Genomic DNA, 14,240 nt, shown 5'->3' with positions numbered 1-14,240 from the left:
CAATCGTTAACTGCAGCTTTCAGAGATTCTTGACAAAAAAAAAAAAGGAAGAAGGGGAAGTGTGGATGGTGCTTTAATGAGGCTTTCCTTTCCTTCTCATTTATCAAAGATGGTATAGCTTTGCCCAGCTGGCCCGGTTTGAAAATTGGAAAATAGCTTAATCTAATTCACATAGAACTCTCTAGCAGGTGAAGTGCATGTATTAAAATGTGTATTTCTTTGATTTATTTTTCTAAACCATGCCCTTTGCCTTTCGGCTTTAGGGACTGGGATAGAGATGATTAAAGTACACCTTGCCCTGGCCAGTGTGGCTCAGGTGGTTGGAGCCTCATCCTGTACTTCAAAAGGTTGCAGGTTTGATTCCCAGTCAGGGCACATACCTATGCTGTGGGTTCTGTGCTAGTTGGTTGGGGCACATTGGAGAGGCAACGAGTTGATATTTCTCTCTCACATTGATTGCCCCCCTCTCTCTTTCTCTCCCTGGCCCTGTGAGTAAGCGTCCTATTGAATAGAAAACACATTTTATTTTCTTTCTGATTATTTCTCATATGTCCCCCTAGTCAAGATTATTGAGTAAGTTTTAGAGTGGAATTCTGGAGCTGAAAAATCCTTAGAAATCCTCCAGTTGGGACCCCTTATTTCCTAGATGAGAATCCTTAGCACCCACAATGAGTCAGTGGCTTGACCATTTTCTTACAGATAGGGGCGCTTGGGGAACCAGAAAGCAGGTCTTCCAATTCCTGACCCTTTTTCACTACTTTGCTATGGTAGGTTAGGCATGGAAATGGTTTTGCTATTTCCTTTTTTTGAAGGGTGAAATATACAACCCAGTTTTTAATTTCTTGGACATGGTCTATTCAGGTAAGGATGCACAAGAAACTCAACTCAAATGGACTTCATTGAAAAAACAGACGTTAGTGGTTCATGCAACCATAAAGTGTAGGGCTTAACGCAGACCTGGGTCTCCCAAGAGAAGGTGATGCTTTCCATGGACTGTCCTGAATCACATGACCCTTCTTTATAGCCAAGAATGTTATCATGTCTAACAGAAGCATTGAGAGTGGAGGAGAAAGTAATTCTCTAGAAGAAGATTGGGGTATATTTACCTGACAAATGTTAAGTGGATGTGGATAGTACAAAGAACAAACAATCATTACAGACAACATTTTATGACAGTCTTTTCAGAAGTCAACTGGCTTTCCTTCCTTTGTTCATTTGTAAATTTCTTTCAGCTTTAGCCCAGCAGAATCATAAATATGCAAATAGTTTGAGTCCTGTGGGAGAGCCTATGCTTGAATATGATAATGATCCTTTCATTAAAATGTAAGTTATTATTTTAGAAAAAAAAATACAGGGTGAAATTTTAAAGCGATAACCTGAGTTGACTAGCAAAGGCTAGAGAACTCAGGGCATACAGGCAGGGATCTCCGGAGAAGAAGCATTCAAGCCCAGCTGAGTCTCCCTTCCCTCCAGCTCACCCACTGTGCTCCTCAGTGAATATTGTCTCGTGTCTTGTCTTAGAATTCGATTGCTGCAGAATTTCTTTCTCATTATTCTAATACTCCTACAGCATAGAGAACAAGTCAGCACATACTGATTGAAAAATTTTCAGCCTCCTTTTTCTTTTCTCTCTAGGTTGTATAGTCAAAGGGTTTTAGATTTAGTTTGACCTCACAGTAATCCAGTGGGTTTGACAGGCGTCTTCCTAAACTCCCAAAGCCCTCTTTGGTAGTATCCTTTAGGTTTCCCAGTCTGCTCTAGTTTGGTGGGACAAATACTCTGACACTTGGTATTTAAAAGTCTTCTTTCTACTAATTGTCCTGATGTTGAGAGGAAGGACTCCTGTGGCCACAGGGCCACGTTGTTTGGGATGCTTCATTTGGGAATTGGTGGGGTCCTCAGGATGAAAGCGGCTTCATATTCCTGGGGTCCCTGCCTCTGTCTCTATGTGGTATTATCTTCAAATGCAAGGCTGAGGATGATTCATTTAAAATCCCACCTGGAAATATTTCAACAGGCATTTCTCTGTGTTGATTAGCTCTCATTTCCACACTTAGAGAGCCCTCTGGAATTGGAATATATACAATGGTGCTATTCAGTCCATTCAAATATTAGTTAATTAGCAAGTATGTCTATGCATTTGTATCACCACATTCTCCTTTGTTAAGTAAGCTTACATACAGATAATATTCTCCAGCAAAGTTGACCCTGTATGAGTGAGACATTGATGAGGAGTTGAATACCACAGTAGCAACATGTGCCCACAGCATCCCTTTTCCTGTGAAATCTCTCCTATGGGCACAGCATGAATATGCACTTTTACAATTCAGCCCAAAATGAGAGATTTGCTTGAAGCCTTTGATTAATGCAAATAATTGCTGCTCTAGAGCAGCCCTGATGCTTGGGAGGCCATTAGCGGTGCACAGCTGCCATCAGCCAGGAGCAGGCTGCCCATACAAGATGATGCATGGGCCGATTCCATGGCTTGTGAACACTGAGTGCCCTACAATTTGGTCTGGATAATTCTTAGAGTTGAGCAGTGTCTGCATGGGGGTGAGGGACACGGGTGGCAGGAAGAGAGTGCCAGCGAGGTGGTAGAGCAGAATGGGCCATAAAGGCAAGTGTCCTCATTAACAATGCCTTCTATTTCTCTGCCACTTTATCGTTGGTTTATTTTGACTAGATTCTCACAATGTATGTGGTACGCAATGGGGGTATTTATCACCTCCATTTCACCATTAAGGAAAATGAGGATCATGGAAATTAAATGACTTGTTCAGAATCCCAGGGCTAACAACTCAAGACTGAATTAAAATCTTGTGCTCTTCCTGCTCTACCAAGTTGGAGCACTGATGTCTGGCTGGAAGTAGAAATGTATGTGAGCTCATCCCTTAAAATCATGGGTGAAGATGGGGCGTTTGAAGGGGATGAAAACTATCTGAACTCTGTATGAATACTGAATACCGTGCCGCCAAATAAATATCTAATTGACTGAATTTGAACATTAGTGTCTGTGGAGTATAGACTTATTAGCATGGTTCATCCTGCACAGTTCTTGGCAAATACCTTGAGCAGAAAGCTGATTAATCAGTCCAGAGAAAAATGCATGTATTTCTGGAGAAGACTCATATTAATCAAGTTTGCAGAGACCAGGATGCCAAATTATGAATATACTCTAAGAAATACAAGATCATGAAGGACAGCTCAGTGTCTTCCTGTGCACATGCTACATGGAATGCTAGTTGTTTTTTTGTTTGTTTGTTTTTGCATTTATTCATAACTCTTCCTTTTCTTCCTACCCTTGCCATGATTACCTGAATGCAGAATATATGTACCTGCCTCACTGCCTTTGGGCTTGGCCATGTGACCTGACTTGACCAATGGAATATAAGGGGCATACTGTGCAAAACATCCAGTTTTAAGCTTTAAAGTGCTTGCATGGTTTGACTTGTACTTGTGCTGCTGTCCTGCATAGTAAGAAGAATGTGCCCAAGTCTGGTCCTTCATCCTGAGTCCTGGAATCAGAGACACCCAACCTGAAGTCTAAACTAGAGTAACCATAGCCAATACAAAGATCTGTGAGCAAGGGACAAATGTTTGCTGCTGAAAACTACTGAGATTTTTTGCTTTGCTTGTCATGGAACATTATGCAATAATAGCTGGCTAATACCGATGCCAAGTCATAGTCAGAAAGATCGTGATTGAGCATAGAATGGGATAGGTGGTTCAAGGCCTCAACTTCACCTATCTCCTCTTGGGTACTTATTTGCCCCTTGGTCCAGATGGGATGAGTCTTTGGGTCTGATCACCTTCTCTCCTGAAGGGGCATTCCCATGATCAACTTCCCCTTTCTTTGGTGCTGTCTTACTAATTCCTCTTCTGATCCACATAGTCTTTTTTCCTCGATGGGGCATTCTTTTAAGTGAGTTCATCTATCTCTTTTATGTTTACTTTAAAGTTTTACTTCCATAAAATAACCATGTTTCCATGATTTCTAGTTGGATAAGGACTTGCTTCATTTGAGCCTCTTTGCAGAAGCAATATCAACTATAGTTAAGTCTGGACCATTTGGCAGGGGGGAAAGACGACCCTGCTAAGCTATAGTCATAGTTAAAATTAAACTACAGTTAACATCGAACAGTTGAGGAGAACAATGTGTGATTAGGGCAAACAAGGACTGGGGGTCTACTTATTTTTCTGAAGTGGGAGTGGGAGAAGGATGGTCATAAACTGATTAACACTGATTGCTGACCACCTGTTGGAAAGAGTGAGGGAAGAGAAGGGGGGGGCTGAGCAATGTGGGTTCAGAGTGAGGATTAGCAGGAGGCCAGGCAGGCAGTGTTCTAAGTCCCCCAAACCCAATTCTACCAAATCTACTTAGTTGAAAATTAACCACATCGAGCATGGTGCTTAAAGCAGGGAGGATTCGAAGCAAAGAGTGTATTCAGTGAGCCATATACTATCTAGATTAAGACTTCAAGTTCGGGAGGAGCCAGGCTAACTAGACTTGTACTCTGTCTCTGCCACCACTGAAATCTGTGCCACACAAGCAGACTACACCTGACCTCACCAGTTGTATGGAAATAGTATTAGTGTCCATATTCTAGGGCGGTTTTGGAAATGAAATGAGTCAAATAAGTTAATAAGCACATAAATAAATACGTATGATACTACCTGGAACATAGAAGTGACCAATAAACATGACTTGTTTATCAAATGCACAATGACATCAGAACTTGTTTGATACAAGAGATAAGATAATCTTTATGTTTAAGAAACTCAGGGTATAAAATTTTTTTACTATTTAGCTATACAAATATAACTAGCACAGATAATATTATATATCAGAAATGGAAATTATAAATATTGGTGTATATTTTAGCATAGGGTGATAATTTTCTGTATTTGAAAGAGGAACCATTGTTATGAAACTGGTTGAATACATTATAGTACAATTACACTATGGAGTACCATGCAGCTACAAAAAGGATAAGAAAGAGCTCTAAATTATTATGTGATGGTCTTCAAGGTAAATTGTTAAGAGAAAAACAACACAGTCCTGATCTGAGTATATAGCATGCTACCTTTGGTAATAAAGGAGATTAAATAAAAATCTATGTGGCTATTTTCTTACTTATTAGATAAGAAACACTGGAAAGATAAGTCAGTTTTAATAAAAATAGCTACTTTTATGGATTGGGAAAATGAAAACCAGACTCTTTTAAATATAATTTTTAATATAGTTTTGTTTTTTGATTATATTAATATTCACATAGTCAACAATGTTAATTCAAAGGGTTAAAAAAAGATAAGCTCCCAAATGGAAATGAATGGAAAGAAATCAATCTGATTCTATATCAAAATGATAATATAATCATACAAAAAAGGACTTACGCCACCTGACTTTTGAGCACAATGCTCAGACTATTTATAAGTGGGATATATAATTAAGAACAACTACAAAGAAATCTTAAACTTCATTTAGTAATTTGTTGTTAGTAGTAGTAACATTGGCATTATAAATTTGAAACTACTATATAGTGTATAAAAAAAAAGTTAATGTTATTAGAAACCATAGTCTAATATAAATATAAAACCAAATGCATTAACAAAATCCTGTAATTTAAATTTAAACTGGAAAATATCAATATGAATTTGTAATTTCTAAACCACAAGGGGTTTAGAAACAATAATACCCTAATAGCAACGAGTGAATTTAATACTGGAGCTTGTCTTCTAGTCACCATTCTTCACTCAAAGGAACAGAGCTCTTTAGAGAAATGACGAATCCCAGATTTGGGGTGGGGGCAATATGAATAAGGGATGTAGTGCTAAAAGACAAAGAAATACTCAGACACTAACAGTAGTGTGTCAAAAGACTCATGAGCAACTCCATGGATTTTCACTGCCCCTAATTTGTGGCAATGTGAACATCAAAAGAATAACAATTATAATTAAGTTTAAAACATTCAATAAATAGAAATCAGGAATCCAGAGTAAGAGAGCGAGTCATTTGACAATATTGGAAGTGGTCATTCCATCAACTTTTTAAATGTAGATTAAAAATAAAACAAAGCAATAAAAAGAAAAGATTTACTGTATGCATTTTAGGAAGACTGACAGGTCATCCTGGTTGTCGAGAAAAAGTTCTTTTTTAAAAAATCCCACAACTAAGTGTAGAAAAATGATGGGATTAGAAAATCGCCATTTTGCAGCCTCTGGAGAAATCTTTGACTTAGACAAAGATCATAAATAGGAGAGAAAACAACTATGAAAGACATTGAAAGGTAAGTATACACAGAATGATGATATTACGAAATTATTGTTAATTTTCTTAGGTGTCATGGTAGAATTATGTTTATGTAGGAGAATGTATTTATTTTTAGAAGCTGCTGCTGAAGTGTTTACAGGTAAAATGTCATATCATCTGCAATTTACTTTAAATGACCTAGCAGAAAAAAGAATACACGCACATTTATACATACAGCAAAAAGAAAGAATAAATAACTGTTGCATGTAGGTGATAGTTAAATTGATATTCATTGGACCTAATATTTTTTCAATTATTCTATATGTTTGAAATTTTTCATAATATAAAGTTGGAAAAAATAGAGACTTCTCACTAGCTGTTTTTAGTGATTTTAATGATTCTGAAATGTTTATATTATTGACAAGCTCTTCTATTAGATTTTAGTCAAGCATAAACTGTATTAATGCCACCACTAATATTTCTATATTGTAGAATTTATTTACTTTTGCTATTGATAGTAATTTTCAGGCAAAATGAGCTGTGAGAGGGTCTGTCCTTTAGTAACACTGGTCTGTGTTTTGTTTTTGTGTCACTGTCCTGTCAGAATCCAAGATAACCCATCTAGCCTTCTTGTCACCAATGATAAAGTTTGAAAGAATGTCATATGTCTTCTCTCAGAACTGCTTGAATAAGAGCCAGATTCCATGTGAAAGAAAGGTTGCTTGCAAAACTAATACATTAGAACTACTGTGTATCATTTTGGGATTTGAGGAAAATGTGCTGACTTTTTTTTTTTTTTTTTTTTTTCCTTGAATGATTTGGTTCAGGGAATCTAATAAGATGAAAAAAGCAAAAACAAAAAAATGATGAAAATTTATCTCAGAAACAAGGCAGATCAAGATTTATTTTTCATGCTGCCTTGGGGGTCTTGATGTGAACTTGATATGAAGATTCTGCCCTAGTAAATATTTGTGAGCACCATGCATTAAGTAGGGTAGAAGAGACTGAACTGAAGACATCCATCGTGTGAATCTCTGATCCCTTTATGTAGTGACATACTGTGCATGTTCTGCACATGTATGCGTATCATACATATATGTATTCTCTTTCAAATACTTCATTCACATCTCTCCCACCGCTGCCCACTACTGCGGAATTTCTCTGTCCCCACCCCCCGCCAGTTCCCGTCACACAGCTGGACTCCTGCTGTCAGTCATTAAGTACTCGAGCGTTCCAGGGAGTCAGGACTTCTGTCTTGGCATGGCTTTCCTGTCACTGAGTTGGGGACTGGATTTCTTGGACGAAATTGAATCTGCTGACAACTGGAAGGACATGGTTAGCACTGTTATTGATGCCCCGCTGCTCTGATTCCCCACCCCACCCCCATCACCCAAAGGGAAAAACAGCTCAGAGGGAGATCCTCTGGGGTGGGTAGCAGGAGTTTTCAAGTGAGATCTAACTACAAACAAAGAGAGGCACTGTGAGGAGGACTCAGTGGTAATTTTAATGCAAACAAATAAAAACAAAACAAAACAAAACAACACAACACATATCAGGTTGTTAATATCATTTTATTTAATTATAAATGGTTATTTGTTTATATTTGCAAAAAAAGAAACCCTAGAAAAATAAACCAGAAACCTCTGTCCCTCCTTGAATTTTAGTTTATTTCTGTAAACCCTGCCACAGTGAAAAGACATTTAATAAAAACATTTTTCTCATTAACTCTAATGGGAAAAAGTAGTGATGCATTCCACTCAACCCAAAATACCCAAACAATATTCACAGGTAGAAAAAAGTGATCAATTGAACAATGGAAATACATTTTTATATATAATAAACTAATTTAAAAGTAAATAAACAGCATTTATTTAAAACCTGTAAAATAACGAAGATTTATTGTAATGAAAGTTACTCACGAAGGAGGAAAGAAGATGGGGTGGGGCAGGTGGGGCCAGGGATTCATTCTCTGGAAGGTGATGGAGAGTCAGGTGATCAGCTTTCGGACAGGCAGACTTCTGGGACCATGGTTATCTTGGTCTGAAACTACATGTAAAAATAAAAGTATAGCATATTTCTTTGGTATCTTTGGATGAAAATGTCAATATATAAGAAAAAAAGAATTGTTCAAAGTGGTATGGTTTTCCAGATGGTTTTAATTGATATTTTTAGAGCATTTCATCTCAAAACATCCTTTCAAGTGCACATGGAACATTTTTTAGGATAGACCACATGTTAAGACACAAGAAAGTCTTAATAAATTTAAGAAGATTGAAATCATATCAAGCATCTTCTTCAATCACAGTGGTATGAAACAGGAAGCCAATTATAAGAAAACAAACAGAAAAACACACAAACACATGGAGGCTAAATAACATGTTACTAAACAATTAATGAGTTAACAGTGAGATCAAGGAAGAAGTCAAAAGATACCTTGAGAAAAATGAAAACGAAAACAGAACAACCCCAAATCTATAGGACATGGTAAAAGCAGTCCTAAGAGGGAAATCTGTAGCCTTACAGGTCTTTCTCAAGAAACAACAACAACAAAAAATCTCAAATGAACAACCTAACCTTATACCCCAATGACTAGGAAAAGAACAACAAACAAAGCCCAAAGTGAGTAGAAGCAAGGAATTAATAAATAACAGAGTGAATATAAGTGAAATAGAGTCTAAAAAAAAAACAAAACAAAAACAAAAACAACAGATCAATGAAACCAAGAGTTCTTTGGAAAGCTAAACAAGATTAATAAACCTTTAACCAACTAATTAAGAAAAACTAAGAGAGGACTCAAATAAAATAAAAAATGAAAGAGAAGTAACAACGGACACCACAGAAATACAAAGGATTATAAAAATATTATGAACAAATTGGACAATCTGGATGAAATGGATAAATTCCTAGAAATGTACAACGTTTCAAAACTGAATCAAGATCAAACAGCATGCCCTGGCCAGTGTGTCTCTTTTGGAGTAATGTCCCATACACTGAAAGTGATGGGTTTGATTTCTGGTCAGGGCACATACCTAGGTTGTGAGTGTGATCCCTGGCCCTGGTCAGGGTGTGTACAGAAGGTGGCTGTCAATATTCCTCTCTCATATTGATATTTATCTCTCTCCCTCCGTCCCTGCCTCCCTCCCTCTCTTCTTCCCTTCCCTCTCTCTAAAACTCAATGAAACTGTCCTCAGGTGAGGATAAAAAAATAAAAGAACAGACAGATAGTCTGGACAGCCTGATTACAACTAATAAAATTGAAGCAGTAATAAAAAATAAAAAAAACTCAAAAAGAAAAGTCTTGGATTGGATGTCTTCACAGGTGAATTTTACCAAACATTCAAAGAAGAGCTAACATATATTCTTCTCAAACTATTCCAAAAAATTCAAGAGGAAGGTACACTTCCAAGGTCATTTTACAAAGCTATCATTACCCAAATTCCAAAACCAGATAAAGACACTACAAAGAAACAAAATTATAGGCCAATATCTCTGATGAACTAAGATGCAAAGATCCTCAACAAAATATTTGCAAATGGAATTCAGCAATACATTAAAAACAATTATACACCATGATCAAGCAGAATTTATTCTAGGGATTCAAGGTTGATCCAATATCCATAAATCAATTAATGTGATATACTATATAAAACAAAATGAAGGATAAAAATCATACCATGAAATCAACAGATGTAGAAAAGGCATTTGACAAAATCCAGTACCCATTTATGATTAAAAAAAAAAAAAAAAAAAGCTCTCAGCAAAGTGGAATAGAAGGAACATACCTCAATATAATAAAGTGCATATATGATAAACCTATAGCTAACATTATACTCAACAAGAAAAACTAAAAACATTTCCCCTAAGACCAGGAACAAGACAGGGACGTCCATTTCTACCACTCTTAATTCAACAAAGCACTGGAAGATTTAGCCACAGCAATAATCAGACAAGAATAAGAAATAAAAGACAACCAAATTGGGAAGAAAGTAGTAAAACTGCCTTTATTTGTAGATGACATGGTAGTGCATGTAGGGAACCCTAAAGATTCCACCAAAAAAAGTAATTGAACTGATGAATGAATTCAGCAGACTAGCAGGATACAAAATAAACGTTCAGAAATCTGTTGCAGTTTTATACGCCAATGAATGGGAAATTTAGAAAACAGTCCTACTTATAATTACATCAAAAAACAAGTAAGACTAGGAATAAAATTAACCAAGGAAGTAAATGACCCATGTTTGGAAATTTATAAGATACTGGAGAAAGAAATTGAAGGAGATACAAATAAATGGAAGCATACATTATGCTTATGGATAAGGAATAATTAACATCATTAAAATGGCCATGCTATCTAAAGCCATCTACAGATTCAATACAATTCTATCAAAACACCAATAGTCTATTTCACAGAATGAGGACAAGTAATCTAAAAATTTATATGGAACCACAAAAGACCATAATAGCCACAGAATTCTTGAGAAAGAAAAACAAGGTTGGAAGTATTATGCTACTTGATATCAAACTATACTACAAGACTATAATAATTAAAACAGCATGGTACTGGCATAAAAATAGACATATAGATCAATGGATGAGAATAGAGAGTCCAGAAATTAACCCATACTTATATGGTTAATTAATATTTGACAAAGGAGGCAAGAACATACAATGGAGTAAAGACAGTCTATCCAGTAAGTAAAGTTGGAAAAATTGGACAGATACATGCCAAAAATACACACACACACACACACACACACACACACACAAACAGACCACCTTACATAAGAATAAATTCAAAATGGATTAAAGGCTAAACTATAAGACTCAAAACCATAGAAGAAAACATAGGCAGTAAAATATCTGACATTTCTCATAGCAATATTTTTTTCTGATATATCTCCTTGGGCAAGAGAAACAAAAGAAAAACAAATGGGACTATATCAAACTAAAATGTTTTTTCACAGCAAAGAAAACCATCTAACAAATGAAAGGACAACCTACTGAATGGAGGAACATATTCCCCAGTAATACATCTGTTAAGGGGTTAATATCTAAAATTTATGAAGAACTCATACAACTCAACACAATAATAATAATAATAACAATAATAACAATAATTCAGTTAAAAAGTGATCAGAGGACTTGAATAGACACTTCTTCAAATAGGACATACAGATGGCCAATAGACATATTAAACGATGCTCAATGTCACTAATCCTCAGAGAAATGCAAGTTTAAACCACAATGAGAAAAGGGAACCCTTGTGCACTATTGGTAGGAATGCAAGTTGGTGCAGACACTATGGAAAACAGTATGAAGATTCCTCAAAAAATTAAAAATGAGACTGCATTATGACCCAGAGCTTCCACTTCTGGGTATTTACTCAAAGAGAAGAAAAATAAAAACTAATTTGAAAAGATATATGCACCTGTATGTTCATTGCAGTGTCATTTACAATAGCCAAGCTAGGAAAATAGCCTAGGTGACCAAATGAATGAAAATACATATACAGAATGGAATATTACTCAGAAATAAAAAAGGAATGAAATCTTACTATTTATGACAACATGTATGGATCTAGAAAGTATGGCAAATTAAGTAAGTCAAAGACAAACACCACAGGATTTCACTTATATGTGGAGTTCTAAAAAACAACCCAAACCAAACAGACTCATAGATGCAGAAAAGAACTGATGGTTGCCAGAGGGGTGGGGAATGGGGAGATGAGTGAAAAAGGTGAATGAGAATAAGAGATATAAACTTCAGTTATAAAATAAGCCACAGGAATGTAGCATGTAGCACAGGGAATATAATCAATAATATCATAACATTTTACCATGTCACATGCCTACTAGACTTGTGGGGATCATACTTGTAAGGTATATAAATGTCGAATCACTATGTTGTACACCTAAAACTAATATAATATTGTATTCCAACTACACTCTTTTAAAAGAAAAAAAGTGGTATGGTTTTTCATGAGCCATCATGATGAAACTCCTGTCCTCAGTGGCCATTTATGATTGTATATGTGTGTATGTATGTCACCCTTGGTGACAGTATGTTTCTTAGAATTTGTTTAACCCATTTTTAGTAGAGTCATATATGATGGTAGCATTTATTAGTACTCTGATATGATTGTAACTATATCTTAGAAGTATCTCTACTTAGAAATTTATCTCAACCCTAAGAATCAAGTTTCCTTTACTTTAATGCTTGTCATCCTAAGTGAAACCAACAGTCATGGTCCAGAGTCTAGAACTAGGCTATTGAATTCCCAGAGCAGACACTAGGTCACAATCTTCCGGGAAGCTTCCCTAGCTACCTGAGTGCCGTGTACACAGCAGAGCTTCCTCCCACTCCTCAAGCTTGAATGATTGAATGAGGGTAGGTCATGACTCCTTGCACCTGATACTCTGTGCTTTGCCTTTTTATCTGCTTTCACTACTCTTTACCCCTTGAAACTCCTGCCTGGTGCTGTGGGTAGCTCTGCTACTTACTACAACTCAGAACTGGTTACAGAAAGCCAGAGTAGCTTTATTTGGAGTTTCATCTGCATAGAGAAGACCCTGGGGGGGGGGGGATGAGTACTTCATACCTTCTTTCTAAGACAGGAATATCTGAGAGTTAACTGTTAGATCCAGGCAAATTTCCATCAGACCTTTGGAACGCCACATAGCAGAGCCTAAATACACCATCTTCTCTCTTTCTCTCTGTCCTGCTCTACCAAGTTTTCTATCTGGGCAGATATAATCACCATTCACCTGTTGACCCTAGCCAGACACCTGAGTCATTCTTCCTGAATGCTTCCTCCCTTCTTAATCCCAACAGTAATTCCATGTTTGTTGATTCTGCACCCCAAGTATCTCTTGTACCTACATTCACTTTCCTACCTCCACTGCTACTACCCTTATTTAGGGCTTCTTTACAATAGCAACAGCCTCCTAAGTTCAATCCAGTAGGATTGGTCTTTCTATAGTCTCCTTTATTCTATCTTTCATTAGTTCATTTATTCAATAAATATTTCTTAAGTATCTGCTATGTGCAGGAACTGTTCTGGGCATGGGGTTTATAGCAGTAAACAAAACAGACAAAAAGTCCTGCCCTATGGATCTTAACTTCTAGTCAGAGGAGACAAACAATAAAGTACATAGGTAAGTTATATAGTATATTAGAAAGTGATCATTGTTAGTAAGATAAATAAGGAAGGGGGATACCAGTGTTGGAGGGAGAGAGGTGAAACTTTACAAAAGGTGATTAGGGATGGCTTTACTGCAAAGGTGGCCTTTGGGCAGTGTCTTGAGAAGACTGAGTCGTGACCCGTGCAGGTGTCTGGGGGGCAGGTATGATTAAGAGGGAAGGTAGGTATGTGCCTGGTATTTTCCAGGGGTTGGAATGAGTGAAGAAGACAAAAAGGAAGAGCAGTAGGAAGAGAGCGAATGGGAGCCAGACCATATGGAACCTCTACATATATGGAGGTCAGAGGAAGGACCTGGATTTCTATTTCTTTGAAATGGGAAACTTGTGGAGATTTTGAGCAGAAGTCATGATCTGAGTTACATTTTAACAGGATGAGTGGCTGCTGTATTGAGACTGGACTGCAGGAAGATAAGGACAGAAGAGGAAACTATTAGGAGACTGTTACAATACTCTGGATGCCAGAATGACTTTAGGAACATACATATCTGACTATGTCATCCTCTGACTCCAAATTCTCTAATGACTTCCCAACATGGATAGGATAAAGTTGAAACCCTTTGAATAGCTTTTAAGATTAGTCATGATTTGTTACATTTGTTACACCGTCTACATTTTGATCTTATCTCTTGCTAATAATCCTGACTCTCCTTCTCCCCTCCCCCATTCTCTTGTCTGATTGACAGCCTGGTAAATGCCTGTTGAGTTTTCAAGATACAATTTAAATGCTTCCTCCTCCATGAAGACTTCCCTGAATTGCCTATGCTTCTAACCCATATTTGATTTAAGCTCT

This window comes from Molossus molossus, unplaced genomic scaffold, assembly GCF_014108415.1.
Source record: "Molossus molossus isolate mMolMol1 unplaced genomic scaffold, mMolMol1.p scaffold_m16_p_10, whole genome shotgun sequence".
Lineage (NCBI taxonomy): Eukaryota > Metazoa > Chordata > Mammalia > Chiroptera > Molossidae > Molossus > Molossus molossus.
Note: the sequence above shows the minus strand (reverse complement) of the source record.